The sequence below is a fragment of the Mesocricetus auratus genome, unplaced genomic scaffold (genome assembly GCF_017639785.1).
Source record: "Mesocricetus auratus isolate SY011 unplaced genomic scaffold, BCM_Maur_2.0 Super-Scaffold_100026, whole genome shotgun sequence".
Classification (NCBI taxonomy): domain Eukaryota; kingdom Metazoa; phylum Chordata; class Mammalia; order Rodentia; family Cricetidae; genus Mesocricetus; species Mesocricetus auratus.
The window spans coordinates 8,608,381-8,633,099 of record NW_024429207.1 but is presented as its reverse complement, the minus strand read 5'-3'; the positions used below and the strand labels follow the sequence as shown (position 1 = coordinate 8,633,099).

The 24,719-nt window shown below is 39.3% G+C and overlaps 1 protein-coding gene and 1 pseudogene across 2 annotated transcripts in view; one reads left to right on the top strand and one right to left on the bottom strand.

Annotated features, from left to right (window-relative positions):
* Positions 1–24,719, top strand: part of Sorbs2 (sorbin and SH3 domain containing 2) — a 300,895-nt gene that overhangs the window by 46,048 nt on the left and 230,128 nt on the right. The gene's annotated exons all lie outside the window — the stretch shown is intronic.
* LOC101827898 overlaps positions 1–24,719 on the bottom strand; it is a 60,641-nt pseudogene that overhangs the window by 30,703 nt on the left and 5,219 nt on the right.

Here is a 24,719-nt window from a genome sequence, read left to right as displayed (position 1 = left end):
AATGTGGTGCCAAGCAAACCCAGTATCTGTCAGTATCAGAGAGAATACTGAAGTCTTCTGAGCAACAGCCCTGTCAGTGGATTCCTACCAATATCAAACCCAGCTTCTGGCACATCACCCTCCATGTGGTAGAGGCTGCTTCGTCTGGTGTATTCCAACCTGTCCATCCAGATTCAAGCAACCTCCACTGGGCAACATCAGCCCCTCTCATCTGAGTAGATGCAGCACTCGGAAGCCCACATCCTGAGTATGGCAGCTTCTCTGTGTATCCTCCTTCCTCATGATGCACCGAAATCTTAGTTCCGTCTTCTAATCCATGAGCTCTAATCCTTTTGTCCCTGGCCTTCCACATCCATCATCCTTTGAATGTCATGTCAAGGCAGTCACGCCATCAGCTCCACACATACTCTCAGCAACTCCCCCACTTAATCTTGGTCACAAGGCCAAGAAATGACGAATGCTATTAGCTATTAGTATCAACTTGTCTGTATATTTGGGCCAGAGAAGAACGTGTTATGAATGTCCCTCATTCTTACTTTTGGATTCTGTAGTTGTCCTTCTACATGACAAAGTTCTCTGCTTTCTTTCTCTTTTTAAATCGTGGCAAACTATAAATAATATAAAAGCTAACCATGGCAACCATGCAGTCCACTGGTATGAGACATTCACATTGTAGCCAGCACCATCTGCCTCCAGTGTCCCTTCATGTTCCCAAACTCACAATCTATTTCCATCAAGGATTGCACTTCTATACTCCTCCCCACCCCCTTCCCCACCTCAACTCCCCACTCCCCTTTCCCACCTCAACTCTCCTGTCTCTGTGCATTTGACTAGTCTGGATAACTGGTCTAACTTGAAGTATATAATATTATTGTATGACTGATTTAAGTTCCTCAAGGTTCATCAATGTTGAAGCACATGTCAGAATTTAGCCTTTGCTCAGGCACTTAAGAGTGTATTTACATTTTTATGTGTATGTGTATAATACCATCTTCACAGTCAATTTATCTGTTAGTGGACACTGGGCTGCTTCCACATTTTAGCCATTATGAATAATGTTGTTACGAACATCAGTATACAATCAAAATCTTTCTTAATTACATGAGCAGCTCTGGTTAAAAAGAAACAACGTTGCTGATATTGTTGATCATGTCTCATCTTTGACTCTTAAGGATATAATGCACAGTCCTATACAACAGAAAACATTAGAGATCACTGTGATTCTCTATTTCTGCTTAGCCTTTATATTTTTGTAGGCACAGTTAATTACTTTTAGCAATTGAATATTCCAGTTTGTGTTGCTTCATTAAGATTGCTAACACAGGATAACAATATAGTGTTTTGTGCTATTTTTTTGCAAAAGAGATAGACGGATGGATGGATAGATAGACAGATAAAAATAAAGTTAGAATAGATATATAGAGAGAATAAAGTTGAGTGAGTAGGGAGGTGAGGGGAATCTGGGGGGAGTTTGGGGAGGGGAAAAGATTATCAAAATATATTCTATAAAAATTAAATAGAAAGGGAGGAAAACAAGCTATGCGGTGAGTGAAAACAGAGAGAGAGGGAGAGTGGAGGGAATGAAGGAAGAAAGGAAGGAAACAAAAGGAAGGAAGGAAGAGAAGAAAGGAAGGAAGGGAGGAACAAAGACTTGTCATCTAAAATTACATAAAAATGTAAAAGTGGTTCCTCTTTAGAAAATTCATTAAATTCCCTTACTTTTGCATATTGGGTAAAAGTTGTACTAGCAGACACAGACTCTAGACTCATAGTGTTTCAGACATAGAAGCGCTCTTGGGGACAGCTCATCTGAACTCCTTAATCTGTAATAAAATGTCTGAGCAATTAACAAGATCTGTGTTTATTCTGTTTATCTCGTCAATCAACTACCTATATCACATTGTACTTAATACTGAAACATAAAAGGATACTTTTATCCCTGGCCTTACAGTGTTCCCCACTCCCTTTTTTTCAGCAAAGAGAAAAACAAAGGCATTGAAATGCAACAGGCTAGTGAGAAAATTACAGAAAGAGATATGAAGAAAGGAAAGGGCACGCATAGTCAGGGGCATGCAAGCAGAGGAAAGAGGCAGGCACGTTATGGCTGATAAACACCTAAGTGAGCACTGAGGGTCAGCGGGGATGGAAGGAGATGAGGATTACATCTATCAGGGGAAAATCCTATTCCACACAACATTACCTCCAACTTTGGCTCATAGCAAATACTGTACATCAGAAACCATAGAGGATGCTATTTGCTAGCTGGATCGAGGGCAGCTAGCTTTTTATACAGCACAGGATCAACAGCTTAAGACGATGGTTCTCAGCCTTCCTAATGCTGCGAACCTTTAATATTGTTTCTCATGTTGTGGTGACTCCCAACCATAAAATTATTTTACTGCTACTTCATAACTGTAATTTTTCTACTATAAATCTTAATGTAAATATCTTTGCTTTCCAGTGGTCTTAGGCGACCTCTGTGAAACGGATATTTGACACCCAGGTTGAAAACTGCTGGCCTAAAGGATGGTGCTGGTTACAGTGGGATCCCCCCCTCCATTTCAATTAACAATCAAGGTAATCTCCCATAGATGCCCGCAGGCTGATCTGATGTAGTCAGTTCCTTTCTTAGGTGACTCTAGCCTGTGTCAAATTAACAGTTAAAGCTATGGATGTGGAATCATGTGCTAGACACAAAATTCAAGGCAGAGGGAAATAGGTCAGTGAGCCCTGTTCTGGTACCACATTCAACAGCTTTAATTTATCCCTTGAAACCAACCATCAGGAAACAGTGTTCAGGGGTAACACACTGTGGGTGACTTGCTCTGGGTTGTGTCTTGCAATGGAGCCGACTGGTGCCCCTCATTGTAGCATTTGGTGTTGAGACAAGTGACTGCTCAGACCACGCTGTGGGAAGCTTAGCCTTGAAGACTTAGCAGAGACTGAGAACAAAGAGATAGAGAAGGGCATCCAAGACTATCTTAAGGACAGCTTTTAGGAGTCAGAAAAAGGTTCTGACCAAAGGTGAAAACACTGTATTGATTCTCTATAGATGCTATAGCAAGTCCAGTGTCTTAAAGTACAGAAATTTATTCTTCAGGTTTCAAAGCTATAAGTTCAAATTCAAGAACAACATTCCTGGAGAGTCTAGAGAAGAGACAGTACCTTGCTTCTAGCTTTTGTGGCCACTTCCATTCCTTGGCTTGTGCCTTCATCATTCTACTCTCTGCTCTCCCCTTCATAAAAACTCTACATGTTAATCAAAACTCCCTCAGCCTTCCTATGAGGATCTACATGATTTCATGGAGGGCTCATGCAAAGTCATCTAGACCATTTCTCTAGCTACAAAAACATTCACAGGTTCCATGGTAATTGATCTTTGGGAGTCTTAACCAAATACATGAGAGAATCATATTAAGTATAGGGAGAACCCAACACACATGGCTTAGGACTACCATCAATATATCAGATCCCAGAAGAAAAATAAAATCCAAAATGTCAGCTTCTACATAGTTCATCCTTATTTCAGCTATAGTAGAAAAGCATAGTAATTAATGTACACATGGACAATGCACTGTAATTAACTTGTAATGATTTAGTTAAAAAACAAAAAATCAAAAAGTTGTATTCAACAACTCAAGGAGGAAGAAAACCACATGTATATTTGGTTCATTTGTTATTGAGGAGGTCAACAACCATGTCTCAATAACCCCCCAGAAAATTATCCTAACTGCAACAACTGCAAATAGCTGAGAGTCAAGATACCTCAGGCTTTGCAGAAATCTCATGATGCTGTGGTTTTCTGTCAGAACAGTGAACACCCTGTTTAACCAGGTTACAGTAGCTCCTTTGGCTAAAATATTTAAAATAGAATATTTCAAATCACCTGTGAAAATATTTTTAATGCACCACAAAATATTTGGTGTATAAATCTGCACTCTATGGTGTGCATTTACAGAGTCAAACCTTCTGTAATCAAGGCCATGTTTTGAAATAGCAATGAAGTTAAGATTGCTGCATCCTGAGCTACACCCAGGTTCTTGGTCAAGCATTGAGCTTTCAGTATTGCAAACAAACCAAACTTTGTATCAGATTCAGAAGTGTATAAAAGAGGAAAGTATATTTCTTCAAAGACTGTTGTTTTGCTTGCTCAAAAGCTTCCTTGACACACAGGGTGCTCTCTTCCATGCAACCCACTAGAGGAAAGTTGGCACTGCCCCTTCATCTTTTAAACAGTGAATGTCTATAAAGGTGGGTTTATGTACACTCTCAACAGCTGAGTTTGTCCCATGGGCTCTTAGCCTTCTTTTGACTAGTACCCCTTGACCTCCAAGAACCTCTCCCATTTCTCACAGCATGACTGTCCAGGTTTTGTTCATAGTATACCCAACACACAACCTTTCAAGGGAGACTGTTCTGCCTTTGTGCTGGCTGGAAGGCTCCCCCTGTTACAGAGAATTCATTTCTCTCTTAACTTCTAACCTCAGTTATCCCATCTGGGAAGAACCACTCTACATGAAACTCTCCTAAGGCATAGCCTGAAATCCCTGCAGGTAGGAATGCCCCTTTCTGTCACCCTGCTTGCTGCAGACAAATAGGCCCAGATATTGTCATTCATCTAGTACATGCCATAAGTCCCAGTCCCTCTGTGCCTTTCCTTGTTACCAGTGTCCCAATTTCTTTTCCATGTGTGTTCGTAGGCCAAAGGATATATTCCCCATTTGTCTCTATCAATTGCAAACAGAGCAGATGCAGACCACATGACATCCACAACACATTCCCTGAACATAGCCTAAGGTGCCCTGAGCTTCATGGTGTCCCCTTGTCACCTGATCTGAAACATTTTAAATGGCCATTCTCAAAGTGTACCCAAAATTTTTCATCTCTGCCTGTGGGTGATGGGTTCTGTTTTTTTGTAATTCATGGCATTTGCCTGTGAACACTTGGAGTTGGAAACATGTCCTATGGATTACTAAAGAGTCCAGTAACTTGGAAGAGGAGAAATGCTTAGTAATGTGGATTTTCTTGGAGTATTTAATTAGGAGAGAAAAGATGACAAAGGTCCCCAGGTGTCTGCAAATCAGATGAAAGTTTCTGAATGCTGGATAATTTACATTATGGAAGCTTAGTGACTAAGACCTAATTCTTTTTTTCCCCCAAAATATAATAGAAATGGAGGGGGCCTGTGTGGAACATAGGTTGCCATTCATTGTGGTACTTTATTTTTCTCTACATAAATGCTGAGGATGTTCTAAAAGAATCCTAAATAAAGCCAAACGTTCAAGTTCATTTATATATACTTAGATATACTTTTTTCTTTTCTAAAAATTTTAAAGAGCGTGACAAGTGGTTGTAAAAATAACTAGTTGATTCTTTTTCACTTGAGTCTATGCATGATGGAGAGAAAAGGCATAATGAGAACTTGAGCAGTAACCCGTGGACTACTTTTGAATTTTCATTGCCAATGGACTTGAGCTCATAAATGGGGGTCTATGTCTGTGGACGTGACCTTGATTAAGATCAGTCAAGTGCTGTATTGATGGGGAATATCTTTCTGCATGCTGCGAATATATGTTTCTCCCATTGGTTGATGAATAAAGCTGTTTCATCCAGTGGACAGGCAGGATTTAGTCAGGTGGAAAACCCAAACAGGGATAGAGAAGGGTAGTAGGCCTTAACTGTGTATATCATAATCTTTGAAAGCAATGACAATAGGGGGGTGTCTTCCTGTTTAGTTTCTAGTTCCTATTTTAATGTCATAGCTCTTAAGATGATGTTTTATTTTAGCTTTGGTAGAACTGTTATATTTGATTGTTTCCACATCTATTTGTAATGAGCAATGAGTGCTTAATTCTGATCATTCAGTATATAATTATTTGACTATCCATTTGTGGATTCAAGTTAGGTGTATTCATTTTTTTATGTGTTTGTGGCATGTGGGTGCTTAAGGTGATAGGAGTTCTCACCGTGTGTGTGTGTGTGTGTGTGTGTGTGTGTGTGTGTAGGGCCAGGAAGAAATCAGTATAGTGCATCTTTCTTTCTTCCAGTATTCTCTGTATTAATTTTGAGACAGGAGTTCTTCCTGAAGCCACACATGGCCATTTTGACTACACTGGCTGGACAACCTACTTCCTTCCCTTCCAGCTCCACAGTTACAATCACATATTAACTTTCCTAGAATTTTACATAGGTTCTGGGGGTATCCAAACTCAGATCCTTGTTTTTGTTCATCCAGCAATGTACCCACTGAGCCATTCCTCCAGCCCCAAGAGAGTTGTACTTTTAGTAATTATGTCAAATGTGGTATATGAATATACCCTATATGGGCATTGGCTTATTCTGAATCAGAGAAATTATGTTTGAGACGGTTTGTACATGAATCAAATTGTTATATGTATTAAAATTAGTGTCTTGCAAACATTAGCCTTATTGCATAAATTTTCTTTTTCATATTTATCTTGGCTCTTTTTCAAGCCTTTTTGAAAGGCCATCCTTCAATTTTAAAGCTAATGCCTTTAATAGACTTGAAATTGTAATAAAAGGTTTTATTTTTCTGACCCTTTTTATAGGTAGCTTAAGACATTATGACAGCTGTTTATATCTGCCCCTAGGAAGCCCTTTTGAAAAGAAATGTAATTCTGTGCACTATCATTTTATTCTTGTATTGAAGCACACCTCTCACTTGAGGCTCATTACATTTCTCCATTGGATATAATGTAAACTACAACCAGAGCTACAACAATTAACCACTTAAAACAGTTGCTTGTTATTTTAACCGTATTGGCATATTTTCCGATTCTTAGATTTCAGTTTTGTGGGGCCATGGATAGTTTGTCTCACACTGGACGGTACTGCTAATGCAAATTATAGTTTCCACACCCGCTCTGGGCTAGCTTCTATTTTTGACCTTTCATTTAAGCCAATTTCACATGTGCATTTAATAAACTACCAGTTGTTAGATCAGCCTGTAATATGTCCTTGCAGAAGGTTACGTGAGCAGAGGAAGATGGCTCCCTGGGACAAGAGCTCTGCCAGAGAAATGATGACGGGCGTCTTTTCCCCTTAGAGACTCATCATTTTTATATCTTTTTGCAGCCTCCTCCTCGTCTGTTCTTTCCTTCTTATATTTTCATCAAGGTTTTTTTGTTTGCTCATTTTTTTGGGTTGTTTTGGGTGTGTGTGCTGAAGACTGAAGTCAAGACTTTAAACCCATTATGCAATCACTGAGCCCCTTTTTGGATATTCAAATTAGTCCTTTCCTTCCACCATAGGATTAAAGATACTTAGCAATCAAATGCACCAAGTACACACTCATTTACAACCAGCTAATTCTCACCAGTGTTGATAAAATTCTAGATTAGTAACTCCCTGTTTATGGATGAGGTAATTTTATTTAAAAAGATAATTATTTTAAGCCTTAAACTTTGCAGTTTCTTCTAAGATTCTATTACATATTAGCATTTTACACTAAAGTCAAAAGCTGTATTGAGAAGGGTACCAAACACAGAATGCTGTTGTTGTTTTGTACAAAAACATACCAGAAAAGAAATCAAGTGGCCCCCCTTTGTGGTAGAGGAGGATTCTAGATTAAGCATATCAATTCCATATTATATAACTTTAAAAATAACCAATAATGTGTGTTCTGAGATTTAAACGTCTTGCAAGTCATATTATTAAATGAGTAAATGCAAAAGAAAGCAAGTATAGACAGGCAGGGCACAGATTTTAGGATGCTATTTATGCTTCACCAGGGCAAGAACTGTATCTACGTGCATATGAGCAACTATGTGTGTATAAGCAAATGCCAGGTCAAATCCTGGAAGAATTCAGGCAAAGCCTTCCTCTTAAGAGAGAAGAGGGCTTTCAGACAAAAGAGAAAATAGAAAGGCTGTCCTACTTGTCTTCTCCACATGGTAGTCATTATACTAATTCAGATGTAGACAATTATGCAATCCTGTTACATATTATATACATAATTTACAGAATGAGCACAGAAAAGAGAGACATCATTCTCAACCTTTTAACTGTGTGCTTCAGCCAATTTAACAGAAATATTTGCTCAATTATAAAGCGATAGGAGCTGACTACAAGGAGAGTTAAAACACTTGTCTCCAAAGGAAATGTTTTATTGGATTTTTTTGTATTTTGCTTATTTTTAACCTAGAAATAAAAATTGGAGATATATATCATATTGTATGCCATATACAAATATATATCTATTATGAAATGGCTAAATCATGCTAATGCCTGCCATATTGGCAAAGGATGTCAACCCTAACTTTGGGAGGCTGGAAGTCTATGATGTTTAGACTCTTTCTCAAAAGCAAAGCAAAGCAAGATGCATGTGTGAGATATCACCTGTGCAAATACATCACATAATTATCATCGTGTGACCAATTCATTTAAGATAATTTCAAGTTATGTAAAATCTTCAATTTAACTGACTTTAACATGTGGAACAACAGATCCTTTAAGCTCCATTATATCATTATTTTGATTTAACTAGGGGACTGTTAACCTCCCAGCCAAGTATCTTATAGAACAAATAGTTTAACATGGGCATCTTGGTCTTAGATTTTCAGATGACCCCCCACATGATGACCTCACATTCTCTCTGAGCCACTCCTACACATTTTCACATTTTCATTACCAAATCTTCTGAGTCTACCCAACCAGATATCAGCAATAAAAATAACAAGATTCAAAATTCTTAAAATATGAATACTCATGTATATACAGCATTATGCCAAGCTCAATATTCTATAGTATGCAAAAAGGTAATCACAGCTCTTTCACTTTGGACTGAAGTAAGTGATCTTTAAATGGCCTTGTCCCTCTGTTAGGAGAAAGGTCATTTCCACAGCATAACCCAGGGTGACTGATGCAAGGGCGATATCTGAAAGCAATCATTGAAATGATTAATTAAATTAAATTTAATGTAAACTAGAAAAAAATCACATAAAAGTAATTGCTTTTGCTTTGCATAACTAAAATAAGGGGAAATATAATACTAAACTTGTATCAGTCTAATCTAATTCTAGTTAGTTTAAACTGTCAAGTTGACACAATCTAGAATTACCTGGGGAGAGAGCCTTTATTGTGTTGGCCTGCAGACATGTCGATGGGGGGACTGTTTGAACTATTAGTTGACATAGGAAGACCCAGCAAACTGTGGGCAGAATCATTCCGTGAGCTTGGGTTCTGGACTATATATAATAACGAAGAAAGGAAAGTGAGCATAAGCAAGCAAAAAGAATCCATGAATTTCTTTCTCTCTGCTCTTGGCTGGATGTGATTCGACAAGTTGTTTGAAGTTCCTGCCTTGACTTCTACTGAGTGACAGGCTATAGCCTAGAAATGTAAGTCAATAAATACTACTGCTCCTATGTAGCTTTTTGTAAGGGTATTTTGTCACAGCGACAGCAGTAAAACTAGAACAATGGTATTTTTTAATACCTTGTTTTAGGGAACAAATGACTTGGATTTACAGTTTTGATTAATGTACAGAGTCAATAATGAGTATAAGGTTCGGTTCATGGTCAAAGTCTTTCTCTCAAATACTTTTATATAAAAGCAAAGGTAAAATGTATTATCTAATGAACCCATTCTCAGATCAGTACCTAGCTACAGAAAAGTTGTATTTGTTTTCTCTGAATCTGATCTCAGTGTCTAAGTGAAAACATAACTAAAGCTGTCACACACACAAGCAGTTTAAATATAATGTTAAGAAATTTCATATGCTGATGAATTTATGTCGTTATCAACTGGAAATTCAAGGGTGAAGTAGAATTGGCAGCTACCACTCAGGGAAAGAAAATAGAAGCAGAAGTCATTAAGAATAGATTTCTATATTCCTATTACCACTGGTTCACATAAGGTGAAAGACCCATATAGGCTTCTGAAATTCACTCATCTATCAAAGAAGATTTAAGACCAGCTCATAAAAGAGGTCATCGTGGCATAGAAAATGATGGATTTCCTAATGAGAGAAGAGTATCTGGCTGGGTACTCTGTGAGTCTTTCTCTGGGAAAGCTGATTGGGAAATGAATACACAAGATAGATAGATAGATAGATAGATAGATAGATAGATAGATAGACAGACGATAAATAAGCTACACACATATATATATACACATTAATACATATATTGATTATATATAGAGAGATGGATTATATAAATTATATATACATAGGTGGATAACATATACATACACACATAAATAGAGGGTTATATACATGCATACATAAATAGGCTTCACATACATGGATTATTATATATTTACATATACATATATAATTCCTTTTGTGCTAGTACTCATTTACTCTTTCAACCAATAATTGCTTTGTGTCCTCTTTTTGCCAGACTGTATGCTAAGGACTTGGACATTCATTAGTGAATGGAAGCAGATATGTCCACTTTTCCTTTTGTTGATTGACCATTAACCACCAATTCTTGTCACAATGGGGCCCACCACTACAGATAATCATAGGTATTGAGAGTATAATTAGCTCTATCAGCCACTGTCCTGAACAAGAGGAATCATGAAATAGGAGAGAGAGCTCTCCTTTCCCAATGCTTCCCAACATGAAAGAGGTCTGAGGCTGCCATATTATGGGCCAATATGGAGGCACTGGGCAAGGATGAAACAAGGTGTCTCTGTGCTCACCTTCCCTCCGTCTTTCTTTTGGTTTTTCTCTCCCTAGGCTGACCACTTAAAAATCTTGAGTGGATCCTGTTTGCACAGACAAAGTATAGTAAAAGAAGACCAGTTTCTTTTATTTCACCGATTTAATGTGTGTGTGTGTGTGTGTGTGTGTGTGTGTGTGTGTGTGTGTGTGTGTGCCATAGCATGCCTGTGGAGGTCAGGGAAGGTCATGACTTTCAGAATTCAGTTCTCCCGTTCCACTTTGTGGGTTTCAGGAATCAAACTCAGGTCATTATCCTTGGCTAAACATTCCTTTACCTGTGGAGCCATCTTGCTGACACAAGATCAGTTTCTTAAGGTTTTGTTCTTTTTTGCTTTCTATTCTGCAGCATCAAGGAAAGTTAGGGAATGCATTCACTGGTGGCTAGCCATCCTTCATTGTCACCATCATTGGCCATTCATTGCTGTTTGGTGCTTTCTATGCACGAAGATGCTTATGTGAACACCTTATAAAATTCTCAAACAAAATGCTATGAAGATGCTACTATCCTCATTGAACGAATAAAGGGAAATGGAAGTAGACAGCATAGGCCCAGAGGCTGATCTGAGATAACAAGCAGAGCCCAGGTATCCAGCGCTATAAGCCATTTCCCAGATGCCTGAATTATCTGCACTTGCTAATGCCTTACACTTCTTTGGTAACGATTGCCCGTGGAAAGAGCCAGTGGCTTGGTTAACTCCTCTTTCCATGTGTCCCCAGAGAAAAGTGAAATCAGACATTCTATTGAAGGTTTCAAAAATGAGGCTAAGTCCAAACCAACCAGAAGTGCTATTTTGATATCTGTTGCCCTTTTGTTTTCTTTCTTAAACATAAAGTCCCTAAATCTAAACTTACTTCAATTTCAGTGCTTTTTCAAAGGGAATTCTACACAGCTGTCTTTGATGATCACTGCAGCCTCAGAGATTAACGACAGCCCTGAGAATGAGACTATAGCCACCTACACACCAGGTCCTTATAACCAGCATAGACAGATAATACTGACTAAGATGGTGGGCACAAAGGAAGCCTGCTTCAATGCTGGGGAGCTAAGTATCAAAATGACTCGAGTCATGCCTCAAGGGTGTGGCATCCTGATGGCAGCCATGCAGTCTTTACTAATTCAAAACATGAGTCTCTGCCCCAGTGTCTCAGTCACCACATACAGGCTCTTAACTCTATCACATGTGCCCCATGTTGAGTCATGAATCTGGGGGGATGGGTGGCACATTCAGACCAGAGAAGCATGGAAGAAAAAAAGTGCATGATTTTATTGATTCAAAGATTGTCCACTAATTGCTTTCTTGATAATTTTTGCATTAACTTTCAATTTGAAAAATTGTTTTCACTGACTCCCTAAAATGCAGCCAAGGTCTAGTTATTCCCAGTGTACAAATGGGAAAACTTAGAAAGAGAATGATCAATGTTGCTTCCCTTCATTTCCTCCACCGCTTCCAAACCCAGCTTGACAGGTGTTCAATGGATGGGGTTTCTCTCCATACTGTCTGCTAACTAGTTCCTGGGACTTCTTTCTTGTTGTTGTTGTTATTATTTTGTTTGTTTGTTTTCCGTGACAGGGTTTCTCTGTGTAGCTTTGGAGCCTGTCCTAGAACTTGCTCTGTAGACCAGGCTGGCCTTGAACACACAGAGATCCACCTGTCTCTGCCTCCCCAGTGCTAGAATTAAAGGCACGTGCCACTTCCCAGCCACTCTCTGGATTTTACTCATCAAAAGAGTAATTCCCTGCAGAAGGCACCCGAGAGTAAAGGGACTCCTGTGCTGTGCTTTCTCCCTGAGTGATCCATGCAGCCAAACTCACACTGACCTCAGAAGCTTGCTAGGCAGAGCCCTCTGATGTGGATGGTGGTCTGATCTCATTAAAGGCACAGTCATTGTGATCAGAGTTCAAATGAGATCAGAGTCAAACAGTTTGAAAAATAGTACCGAAAAGAGGTTGCGGCTTCCAATTATTTTGTAGGACTGTTCTTTGTTGGGATAAAGAGTTAGAAGCCCATACAGAAAAAAGGTAGGGTGCAGAGGTACAAGGTTTTCTGTGAGGCCCTGTGAGGCAGGTGGTGTTGTGTGAGACTGTGGTGTCTTTTACCTCCCAAAGATTTTATGTACCTCCCTATTCCACTGTACAAGGAAGTTAGCTTCTCATTGATGCCCATTTGAAGTACACAGGAGCTATATAATAACCAGGGGGTCGATATAATTTCTACACACACACACACACACACACACACTTAAAAGGCAGTTAAAAGTCAGACTTGGCAGTTTGAACTTGTAATTCCAGCACTGGGGAAGTGGAGGCAGAAGGAGTTCAAAGCCAGTTTCAGCTACATAGTGAGTTCAAAGCCAGCTTAGGCTACATGAGACTAAACAAACAAACAAAAGACAGTTAAAAGTGGAAATTCAGCCTATACAAAGGGCGAAAAGTTTGGAAACACAATGATTGCTAACAATGTCAATTATTAGAGTGGTAAACCATAATTATCACATATTAGTTACATTTAATTACATCTCTTACTTTCTCAAGAAACAATTAAGGAAGATTTTTTTTAACTTTTAGTTTTCCTCAGTCTTAAAAACCAAAAAGGATGCTCATGATATAGAGTTATCTTTTATTTTAAGAATGTTAATAAAATTAAACGTTTAAAATGTTTTCTCAATAAATTCATTCTCATGGAACTAGGAGCAAAACAACTTCATTTTGCATCAATCTTGAATTAAGCTGGAGTCCAGCTATGTTTTGTTTCTAATCACATTCAGCCCACAGCAGAACACTGTGTATTGCCTATCTTGACTGAACATCATTTTTTTAGTCTGACAAATTGTCTGAGCACTGCCAGTGACAAAGGGTTTCTATGCAAATGCAGAAATAGCACTCTCCACACAGGGCCCCCTGCTTCTAGTTTGGGCACACATTTCTAGCCAGTGAGTTTTGCCAGGGCATCTTCTGCTTTTCTCTGTTTCACTAACCTGTGTTTATAGGAAGAGTTCAGCATAGAAAGAAATTGCAGTAGGTGATGGCTCAAAGATGACGCACTTGTTCAGTAATCAAGATATTTAATAGTCGGACTAGTGAGATGACTCCTGCTGCTCATCCTGAAGACCAAGGTTTGACCCTCAGAATCCGCAGGATAAAAGGAGACACACACTCACACACACACACACTTTAAACAAAAACACATTTAATAGTGATGACATGCTTTATTTAAATGTTTATTTGTCTGTATTGTTTCTTTTTTCTGTCCCTGCCCCTCAACCCAACACCAACCAGTCCTCCTTACCTGAAATGCTAGTGGGTAAATATTGCCTTGTAGAAACAGAAGCTTTTAATACTTTACTATTCTGTTGCATTTCCTGATAGAAGTAGATGCTCTCTGTGTTTTGTTTTGTAATTTTACTTTTTTTTTCTTCAAGACAGGGTTTCTCTGTGGCTTTGAAAGCTGTCCTGGAACTAGCTCTTGTAGATCTCACAGAGACCCGCCTGCTTCTGACTCCCCTCCCAAGTGCTGGGATTAAAAGCATGTACCACCACCGCCCAGCTAGCTCTCTGTGTTTTATACGAGTGTGTGTTAGTCAGTTCTCTGTTATTACTAAAAACTCTTGGATAATCAAACTATAAGAAGAAAAGTTTAATTTAGCTTGAAATTTCAGGGCTTTCAGTGCATGGTCAATTGACTCCATTGTTTGGGGCCTGTAGTAAGGTAGGAGTGTGAGGTTGAATAAACTTCTCACCTCTTAGCAGGAGGGAAGCAAACAGGAAGATTAGGGTCCCAATATCCCTTCAAGGGCACAACTTTAGTGAGTGGTCTTTCTCCCACCAGTCTCCACCTCATAAAGATTCAGCCATATCCTAGTTATTTACTCTATAGAACAAGATTTCAACACATGGACCCTGGAACCATTCCTGATCTATTCTAGAACTATAGCAAGATGCTAAAGTGAATTAAGATTAAGTAGGTGTTTCTAAAAGAGAGAGAGGAATGATTTGGCCTTTGGAGGAGTTAAAAGAATGGTCTCTTGACAACTAAGACACAGAAGGTTGATATCCAATTAGTAGTTTGTAGAGTTGGTACAAGTTCTGGGAGTTGGTTGTATATGACTACCTATGGAGGGTGTTCTCTCAATATCTAAATACCCCAGCCTCAATGGAGACTTCCAGACCCAAGTGTAGCAACAGGCATTTCAACACCTGAAAGTAACTTAGAAATGGTCAGTAGGAAGTTATATTTGTACTAATGACGAGACTTCCTTCAGAGCTTCTGGGCCTAGAAATTCCTTGCACAACTGGGAATTCTCAATGTAGCAAAACAAATAACCAAGGCTACATTTTCTGCAAGTCCAAGGGTTTGAGTCAAATTTAAGTTGACAAACAAAAGAGAGATATGAACATTTTTTGCCTACCTGGTGCCTTGGACAGAAATCTCACTCACTGTGTTGTTTATAGTGGAAATGAAAGATTGCACATAAATCATTCAATAATGATATAATGATCTCTGGGACCCTGCTGCATATTTAGTTCTAAACTGTGTTTCTTATCAGATGAGTTGGGTCATCTTAACATAACTTAGAATTTAGGTTAGTCATAGGTGATTTAGAGGCAGTCTGTTTTTACCTTGAAAAAAGACCTGTTGTGTTTAGTGTGCACGGAACACCTGAATGAGATCACTCATTAGAATGCTGCCAGTGTTATTATCTCAAGACCCACAGTCCTGCTTTAATTGTTTCCATAATGGCAACTCTTCCAGTAAATCATTCCTGAAAGTAGCCATGCAGATTAACAAATGAGTATTCATCAAATTTAGCAAAGCCAAATGTAGCACTCATGCCAATAAAATAAATTCTTAGGTAGCAAGAGTCTGCATCTCATTCGGAGGTTTCTAGCTGACTAGCAATATGGGAAACAAATATATTTGTCAGCAAATATAACGAATTACACAGTTGAGAATTGAGAGTTTCAAGATGAAAGAAAAGAGAGAAAGTGAGAATGAAATTGACTCTTCCTACTACAAATATTGTTTTCAATTGATTAAATGAAATGCACTAAAGTGAATTGAAACAGAGCAACCACAGAAGCTAATTGAATCTGTTGCTGCCTCTAGTATGCATGATGGGACAGGAAAGAAAAAGACGGAAAACCATGACCTTGAATTGGCTCGCAGTTCTTTATAAAGTCAAACTGTTTAAGTGTGGCATCTGTGTATAAATGTCTAATTGTTTTTCATCAGTGGGCAGTTCTATTTAAGCAAAACTGGTTGCTGAGGCAAAGTAATTTATTTTAATTAAGTTTGTTTCAAGCAATTAGTAACTTTCAAGTAATTGAGTTAGAAGTGAAATGAAATCCAATTTTTAAAAAGTTCTCCTTGTTGGCTTCCCAGCAAACATAAATGTGGTTTGTTTGATGCAAGCTGGAGCACACTGGCTTGGTTAGTATTCAGCCTGTTATTCACCGAGTATCAGCTTCCTCCAACCACTCCCTGGTAATGGTTACCAGTATCTCACAGCACTAACTGGATGGTACTACACCTCTCTTAACGTCAGAAAGCAGTTCAATGATTACAAAGTGTAGGTATTGGGGTATGTAGAGAAAACCACCAAACGTTCTCTCAAATATGACTGCATATTTGAGGATTTCTAGGCCTTGTGGAATTTCCCGTGTCCATTTGTACAAACCATGGCAAGCATTTCCTGGGTTAGAGTTTAAGCATGTACATGGCCAAGAGTCCAGTTAGGTCGTGTCACTTGAAACCAGTCTCTGGACAGTTGATGCCTTAGAGACAAACCTGTGTTGTCACTGAAATAAGAATCCCAGTATAAAAGAAATAGGATGTTATGTCAGTTAAGAAAGAGCTGGAAAGGCTGGAAGATATAGCTGGGATTGGCCTCTACCTTACTACCACCACCACAGACCCACCCCCAACAATGAAAACAAAGAAACAGAATCAACTGGCATTTTCATAATACGGTATCTGACAAAAAAATGGAGCTATATTTAAAACCTTTTTGGTGCCACATTTAAATGGAATTCTTGGAAACTAGAACCAAATGTCACACTGGAAAGTTAAGACATGAAATGCTTGGCATAGAAGGAACGTCTTCAGAGCTAAGCTGTAATGTAGAAGACGTCTGTGGAAGTTAAGTCCTATGGTAAAGCATGCACTTAAACTGTGTTCTGCAATACTGTACTGTAGACAGTATTAGGTGTCAATGCCCCTAAGGGTTTTCTCTATTTTTGTTGATTTCTATTGTAGTCTTTCCTGGATTTGGAGAGAGAAATCAAAAACAGTAAACCCAGTGATTTTTCAATTCAGGGTTTGTGTGTGTCACTTCACCATATAAACAAAGATAAATTGCAGTATGGTAGAATTCATGTGAGGGTTTTAGTGAGGGTAGAGGTACTGAAACAGTGTAAAAGAATGACCAGGAGCAATAGGAATCCTGAACTCTGGTAGGGTTTCCACCCTTTCTTGTTCCCCTGCAGAACGGCCCATGAGTTAGGATTGTCACTACCTCTCTTCAGTTTCACTCACATGGGATTGAGGTTGATAATTAAACTTCTGTGAAATATTCTCTTTGAAAAACAAAAGGAATTCTAAATTGTTCCATCTTGGCAACCACATCAAAGACAGAAAAAAATGCAGAACCCAAAGACCCCTCAGGTAATGTCTAATCCAGGCTTCCATTTGAGGAGGCAGGAAGAATGCTAGAGAGGCTAGGCAGAGCAAGGTGAACAACTTATCGACCACCAAGGAATATCAGCTCCTGGGAAGATTTTCCTCCTGTTCTCATCTACCACCCTCTTCCTATGGGATATTTTGTTGACCCATTCCAAGTTACTTTCTTTCAGTCAATCCTTCATTTATGTGCCAGTGCCTGTTGGCTTTACGGACGCTGTAACGATACGCGACACACAGTTACTGAAAGGGAAGCTAAGTATTTAATTTAGAAAATTACTCACACGATACCAAACCCCGAGAAGCCCAGCAGATCTCAGCTAGCGACTGGACCGGAAGCCGAACTCCAGGAAAAGAGAGCGAGACTTCCTGTGCGCTGTCTTTTATGCCTTCCCCCGTAACGCCCCTAGCCATGCCCAAAAGTGGGCCTGGCTAGTGACGTAGTTCCGCCTACGTACGTATACGTCTTTACGTCCAGCCGTATACGTCTTTAGTCCTGCCTAAAGTGGGTGTGGTTAGCGGTGTGGTAAACCGCCCTTTTATTACCTCATCTGTATGCGCCTCTAGTAAGTCACATGTTTAGTGGCGGCATAGACTTAGTAAGTCACATGTTTAATGGCGGCATCAGACTTCCTCCTACAAGTGCCCACTTCCCAATCCCTTAAATCTTTATTGATACAGCCAATCCAGGCATTTAAATCTTTAAATGTGGTAATAATAGGCCGGGTGTTGGTGGTGCATGCCTTTAATCCCAGCACTCAGGAGACAGAGGCAGGTGGCTCTCAGTGGGTTTGAGACCAGCCTGGTCTACAAATCGAGTTCCAGGACAGCCTCCAAAACAATACAGAGAAACCCTGTCTCAAAAAACCAAAAATTAAATAAATAATAAAAACAAATGTAGCAATAATCAAAACTAGATAGATGTCTGTCCTAATTTTTCTGCTGTATAGAGGTCACCAATCAAGGCAAGTACTGTGAAAAGAGGTAACAAGCAAACTGTTTGAAATCTTTTTCTTTGAATTAAATGCTGTGTTGGAGAGAAAATTCTCTATTCGGTGTGATCTTGCTCAATTTAAAAAGTATCTCATTGGGTACATGAGGGTTTTTTGTGTTTTTTTCCAGCCAGAGGTATTGTTTCATCCTTCTGGTACATGCCAGGTTTTTACGGTTGGGCTATGAGAACAATGACCTCATTCTCTCCAGTTGATAACAGGAATGGCACACTTTTTATAACTTGAAAAGGCCTCTGTGTATTGATATGGGGGTTAAAATTATACCACAGGAGTCGCCCATTGCATACCTCCCCTTATCTTGTGCAGCAAAAATGAAGAGGATGGAAAGCATGTACCAGGGCTTTGTCAGGAGTGATCTGTGTCTTGTAGGAATCTTTATCTTCTCTTTACGCTCATGCCACAGCTAACTAAACTGTATTTGTTGAAAGCAGCCTGGCTAAATGGAACAATGACACTGAGACAGGTAGAGTAAAAAGCCTATGGTGAAGAGGTCTTGGCATTCAATTCACAATAAATTTGATGGGCTAACAAATGTGAAAATTAACAACTGATCTTTTTTCTCTCAGAGCAGCACATTTCTGTCTCTTAGGAACACACCCCAGTAGCATTTTCTAGGTTGAATTCTGACTAAAATCTACAAAACATGGCATTTAAATTAGTTGAAGATTCTAAACAAGAATTATAACTGAGTTTTGGACCCTGGATTGATAAGAAGCCTGAAAATGGGATTATAACCTTATTTGATCATACTGCTACTTATGAAACTAACTCATAAAAAACTCTATCCAAATGGAAAAGAAATTACCATAGTTGCATGTGGACGTCTATGTATGAATTGCCAGCTGCTAGTGTGGTAGGCTACAGGTAATGATCCCACCATGAAATGTGAATAGTAAGACTTTGCATCTTATTGAAATTGTCTGTGTTCTTATCACTCTCCCCCAACTTAATTAACATAAGCTCCTAGGATTGTACACTATTTTTATCTGTTTTTCAACCTCTGTATTGGGCAGATTGCTGGCAAGTGGACCCATTGCTGGCAAATATAGATGCTCTCCATCAAGGTTCATTGTTATTCAGATTATACACAGTGTTGAGAAACAAATATCTTATCATTCCTAGTTTAGCCTGCTGCTTAAAAAAAAGTGTAATGCCAATGTCATGTGGAATAATTAGTCATTTATTCTATTCTTGAACTACACAAGAATAACATACACATAATTCACAGGAGAGCTTTTTACCACTCTTTCTCAGCCCACTGCTTGCCTGATGTACTTGAGGCTATATGCATAAAAGTGACATCATGGATTTAAATATATGCATATATATTTATGTGTATATATATATATAAGTATATATTTAAATATTCTTTGGCAGTGGAACCAAGAGCAGGGCTTGAGGGTAAAGGGCAGGAGGACGAATGACAGCATTCCCAGAGCTTCCCAGAGTGAAAAAGATGCACAACAAGGTAAAACCATTTCAGAAATAAGTGTTTCTTGTACATTGTGAATAACTTGCTAGGGAAGCATTCCCAAAGGTCTGAAATAAACCATATTCACATGCTGCCTTCAATGGCCAAGGGTTTAATAAGGGAGAGAGGGCTGTTTACAAATGATCTGCTACTGGTGTCATATGAGGGATCTGGTTGCACTTTGTGTTCACAAAGGAGACCTCTTGGGACATTCTGATGCCATAGTGGCGAACTGAGGTCCCACCCATGGCCTTTCATGGAATTCTTGGAATTTTAGTGAAAGATATGCAAAGTTAAATTCACTACGTCACTTTTATGGGTATAACATCAATGGCCACTTCGCATGGCGGATAATGAAGGTACTGTGCAGCCTGACTTTTTTCGGGCTGGTCTCTTGTCACCTCGTTTGTACTCACGGCCCAATTCCCACTCACCTCCATGCTGCTATTGAGCTGAAAATTTATCCAGCACAGTTCCTCGTGCACACGCAATTTTCTACTCAAATTTTTTGCGTTTATGGAAATTATGCTCTTTTCCATCTTCTCTAGCCAAATAATCACTGTCGTTTCAATTTTCCCATCTCCACTCCCAGGATCTGACTCATGCTACCACCACCCCTCTTTCAAGCTACTGTCCTCACTGCCCTGCTTCAAATCACTGCCCTGTTTTCAAGTCTCTGCCACAGCAGGCAAAGCGTTATGTACCAAGTATAAATCTGTTTTCACTCCAAGAAGGACATCCAGATTCCAGCGTTTGACCTGTAAAGCACTGCCTGGCTGCCTTTGCTCTGCTTCTCCATGCTCATTATGGGAATGGCTTGCTTCTACATCCCGCCCACACCGACCTCTTTTTGGGTCTCTTGGACACTCTGAACTCCCTGTGATCTCAGACTCTGGCACACCCCACCTGCCCCAAAGGTTCTTCTTCCATTTGTTTCCATGACTCCTCCACTCAGTGAGCTCTTGGCATTAAATACTATACATGTAGAAGCCTCAACTAACCAGGTAAACTGTTATAGTCATCTCCCAGCTTCTGTTACCCTCTGGCATACTCTACAGTCTCCATCTTCCCTCATTAATTGCAGTTATCGATAGCTGGTTTGTTTACTATCTTAACCTGCTCTAGAAATATCTAGAGGAAACACACTCTCAGACTCTTTCATCTAATGCCGGCATACTCTGGATCTCACAGATTCAGCAGCTGCTTCCTTATTTGCGAGCCAATTTTATTCCTCTTCTTGTTCTTCATCTGCTCATTGTTTTTCTGGGTGATCCTATTTCATATTTGGTGGAAAGTTTCCCAGAATCTCTGTAAGTGCTTATAAAATCACCATTGACCTTTTATTTATGGGATGCCTTCAAGCAACCTCCAAAGAGGGAGAAAAGATTAATAAATTATGAAAGAAAGGCTCCTTAGAACATGGTTAAAATTTTACTGACTCAATGTCATTTTTCTCCTCTTCTCATCTTTCTGCATGACTAACAGTATTTGCTTCTTTACTGGCTCATTATCTATGAGCACCTGTTCTTGGAAATAACAGCCACCAGCACCTCATGTTTTGTTAAGTAGCCACATTTCTTCTTGCTTTTATGTTCCATTTACTCCCCATTCTTTATGGGTTACCCATTATGGCCCAGGTACTACCAACACAAAAGGGACTTAAAAATGCATGGCAATCTTAGGAAGCCTAGTCTGTCTATCAGAAAATGACAGATAAAGCAACATCTAGAATACATGTACATACAGCAAGTAAGATCAGGGCCATGAGCCGAAGATGCTTTTAGAAGAAGGTGGCCATACAGTTACCCCACAGAGGAAAAAAATCAGGGTTTCCTGTCAAGGAAGGACAATGAGTTATGGTGGGAGTAGTCAGAGAATCCAGAGTTCTGGGAGATTGGCCTCCCAGATGAACAGAGTGTGCAGGAGATGGAGGGAGTGGTTATGGAGGGGTGGGACATAGAGCAGAGCCTCAGGAGGATGAGGAGTGGTGTGCAAACATCAACCTTTTATCTCTTTGGAGAAAAATGCCCACTGAAGGTGTTTACTTTCCAGCCATAGGAATAGCAAGAAACTGTGGTCTCTTCATTATTGCATCCTACTTTATCAATGTTTCTGAGTGAAGAAAATTCTATTACAGCCTGTGCTCTATTTTTTTAAAGTCTTAGGAGAAACCTCTTTGTAGACAATAAAAAACAAGCTGATTTATTGTTTTAATTGCAATTCACTCCCCTATTTTCTTATATTTAATCCCATTAGTCTTTTAGGTTCACCAAAACTCTGTATGAATTCATTAGAATGTATAAATAGATTCTTCCAGATGATTAGAAAAAATAATTTTTCCAGAACTAATAATTACTTCCAGGTATCACTAGAAAGGGTTATAAACATGTAGACTCTTCTTGAAGCCTTTGGCTTTGTTTTGCTTTTATTATAAGAAATAGATGAACATGTCACAAGAAAATGAAAATTAGTGCTTTCTTTTTTGTTTGTTTTTGTTTTTTTTCTGTCTTGTATTCTTTAAATTTAAATTTAAAAACAAGGTTGCTTCACATGTCAATTCCAGGTCCCTCTCCGTTTCTCTCCCCTCCTACCGTGCCCTCCCCCCAACACCCCCTCATTTCCCCAGGGAGGGTGAGGCCCTCCATGGGGGTGTCCATAGTCTGTCATTTCATCCAGGGCAGGGCCTAGACCCTTCCCCAAGAGTTCAGGCTGAGAGTGCATCTCACATTGTTGGATGGGAGTCCAAAGTCCATTTGTGTGCCAGGGATAAATACTGATCTACTACCCAAGGCTTAATAGATTATCTAGGCCTCCTCACTGACACCCACATTCCGGGGGTCCTGATCAGTCCCATGCTGGATTCCCAGCTTTCTTTTATCATGGCTTTGAATACTTCTCTAATTATCATATGAAACTAATTAACTCATTAGGTCAGAATTTGTTCACCTTTCTGTTTGTTGTTTATTTTCATCTCATTCTTCACAATGGCATGGGCTTCTTTACAGTTCTTTCACTGAGTCTCCCTTCATGGTCCACTATGAGCTGCAGGCTAGTCTGTGACCCACTGGTTCTCATGCTGACTCTGGCTAACAGGCAATTTATGGAACAAGAGGAAGGGTCATGTGGCAAGTTGAAATCCATGATGTGCAAAAAACACTAGATATTTTATTTTACCGCAGCATCTTTATTTCCAACACATAAGGAGAAAAAATGCGGCAACAAAGGTAACTATGGGAAATGGGAAAGTATACATCAACAAGAATATTTTAACTTTCAATGCTATATTGTAGGGTGAGGACAATAGTGGCTAGAGGGTCCCCCAAAATAGAAAACATTCAGTGTCTAAGCAAACATTTTACCTGTGTGTATGAGAGGGGTGATAAATGTAGAGTCCAGGGAAAGGAACAAGTCACTTCTGTCATTGCAGCTTCCACAAGCCAAACAATGGCATCAGGATATTAATGCATAGTCTTATATTCTGTTTTGTCATAATTTCAGATATTGTGACTGGGCTTTACCAAGAGGGAAGTGAAAACTTACAGGCTACGTACTTGGCCTGTAGTTGATTTTCAGGTGATCTTATTGGGAATCTGTGTAGAAGGCTAAAACTCAATGGACAAAGTAACATGGACGGGTCAGGTGGCTATGTGGAAGAAAGCAGAGTTAGAATGCAGCCTGTTCATGAACCCTATGATCTTTGTAGTGCATGACACTTCTTTTTATTCTACGTGAGGAGACTCCTAGTTAAGAGCCATGATGTAAGAGGCAGAGACATGGCTCAGAGGTTAAGGGCATTGCTGCTCTTGCTTCATTTCCCAGTATCCACATTAGAGGCTCACAACTGCCTGTAACTTCAGCTCCACAGCATCAGACACTGTCTTCTTGTACCTGCACACACCTGTGCATATACATTCATACAAACATATACATGAATGTGCACATACATAACAAGCATTGTCAATGAGTTTTGTATTTTAATTGCTTAAAAGTAATTCTTCAAAAATGGGCATTAGATGAAAAGAGTAATAGAAGAAAATGTGAGACATGCACTGGTCTGTATCCTAGTGTTTATTTAACTTTGTACTTTTGGGAGGGAATTAAGTTTGGACAGACCTTGTGGTGTTGCACACTGAGTTTCATATTTCACTTGCATTTACTAAGTATTGACTATGTGCCTGGAATTACAAATACACATTAAAATGTAGTGTGATTTATTCTTCAAACCAAATGGCCCAAAGCAGTGCCTGGCTGTCTTTTGATACCCACTATAATTACTGCAAGGGACTAAGTCAAAATGGTATCTTAATGTTGACCTAGTATTTATTCTGCATGTAAATCACTACTGTCAGTCTGACAAATAGAGATGATGGAGGGCTTCAATTGTCATTAAGACATGTCACGGATTTGGTATGGTCAGTAACATCTCATTAGAGAAAAGATGCCAGGATTCCATTCTGCTTGAATCCTAGGTAATTTTTACCATGCTTCTACTTACCAAAGGAAAAATGAGTTCTCTAGGTGTTCCTTCAGAAAGAATCTCTTGAACTGTTTGTTTTTCAGAGAAGGAAAGTTGTTTCCAAATCAATATGCTTAAGGAAATGGAAAGCCCTTGATTAGCAGCCAAGAGGCTCTAATGAAATGACATTTCCCCCCAGGGATTTCAAGCAGTTAATGGAGCCTGGCACTCTCTGTGTAAAGTGCTTGTGTGTGCTCTGTTCTGTGCTGAGCTGCACTTTGTAAATGTCTGTATACCATGAAAGTGACCCCAAATAGACACATTTGCATGTCCATGTATGTCTTTAGACAAAAGGGGGAGGAGGAGGAGGAAGGAAGGAAGAAGAAGAAGAAGAAGAAGAAGAAGAAGAAGA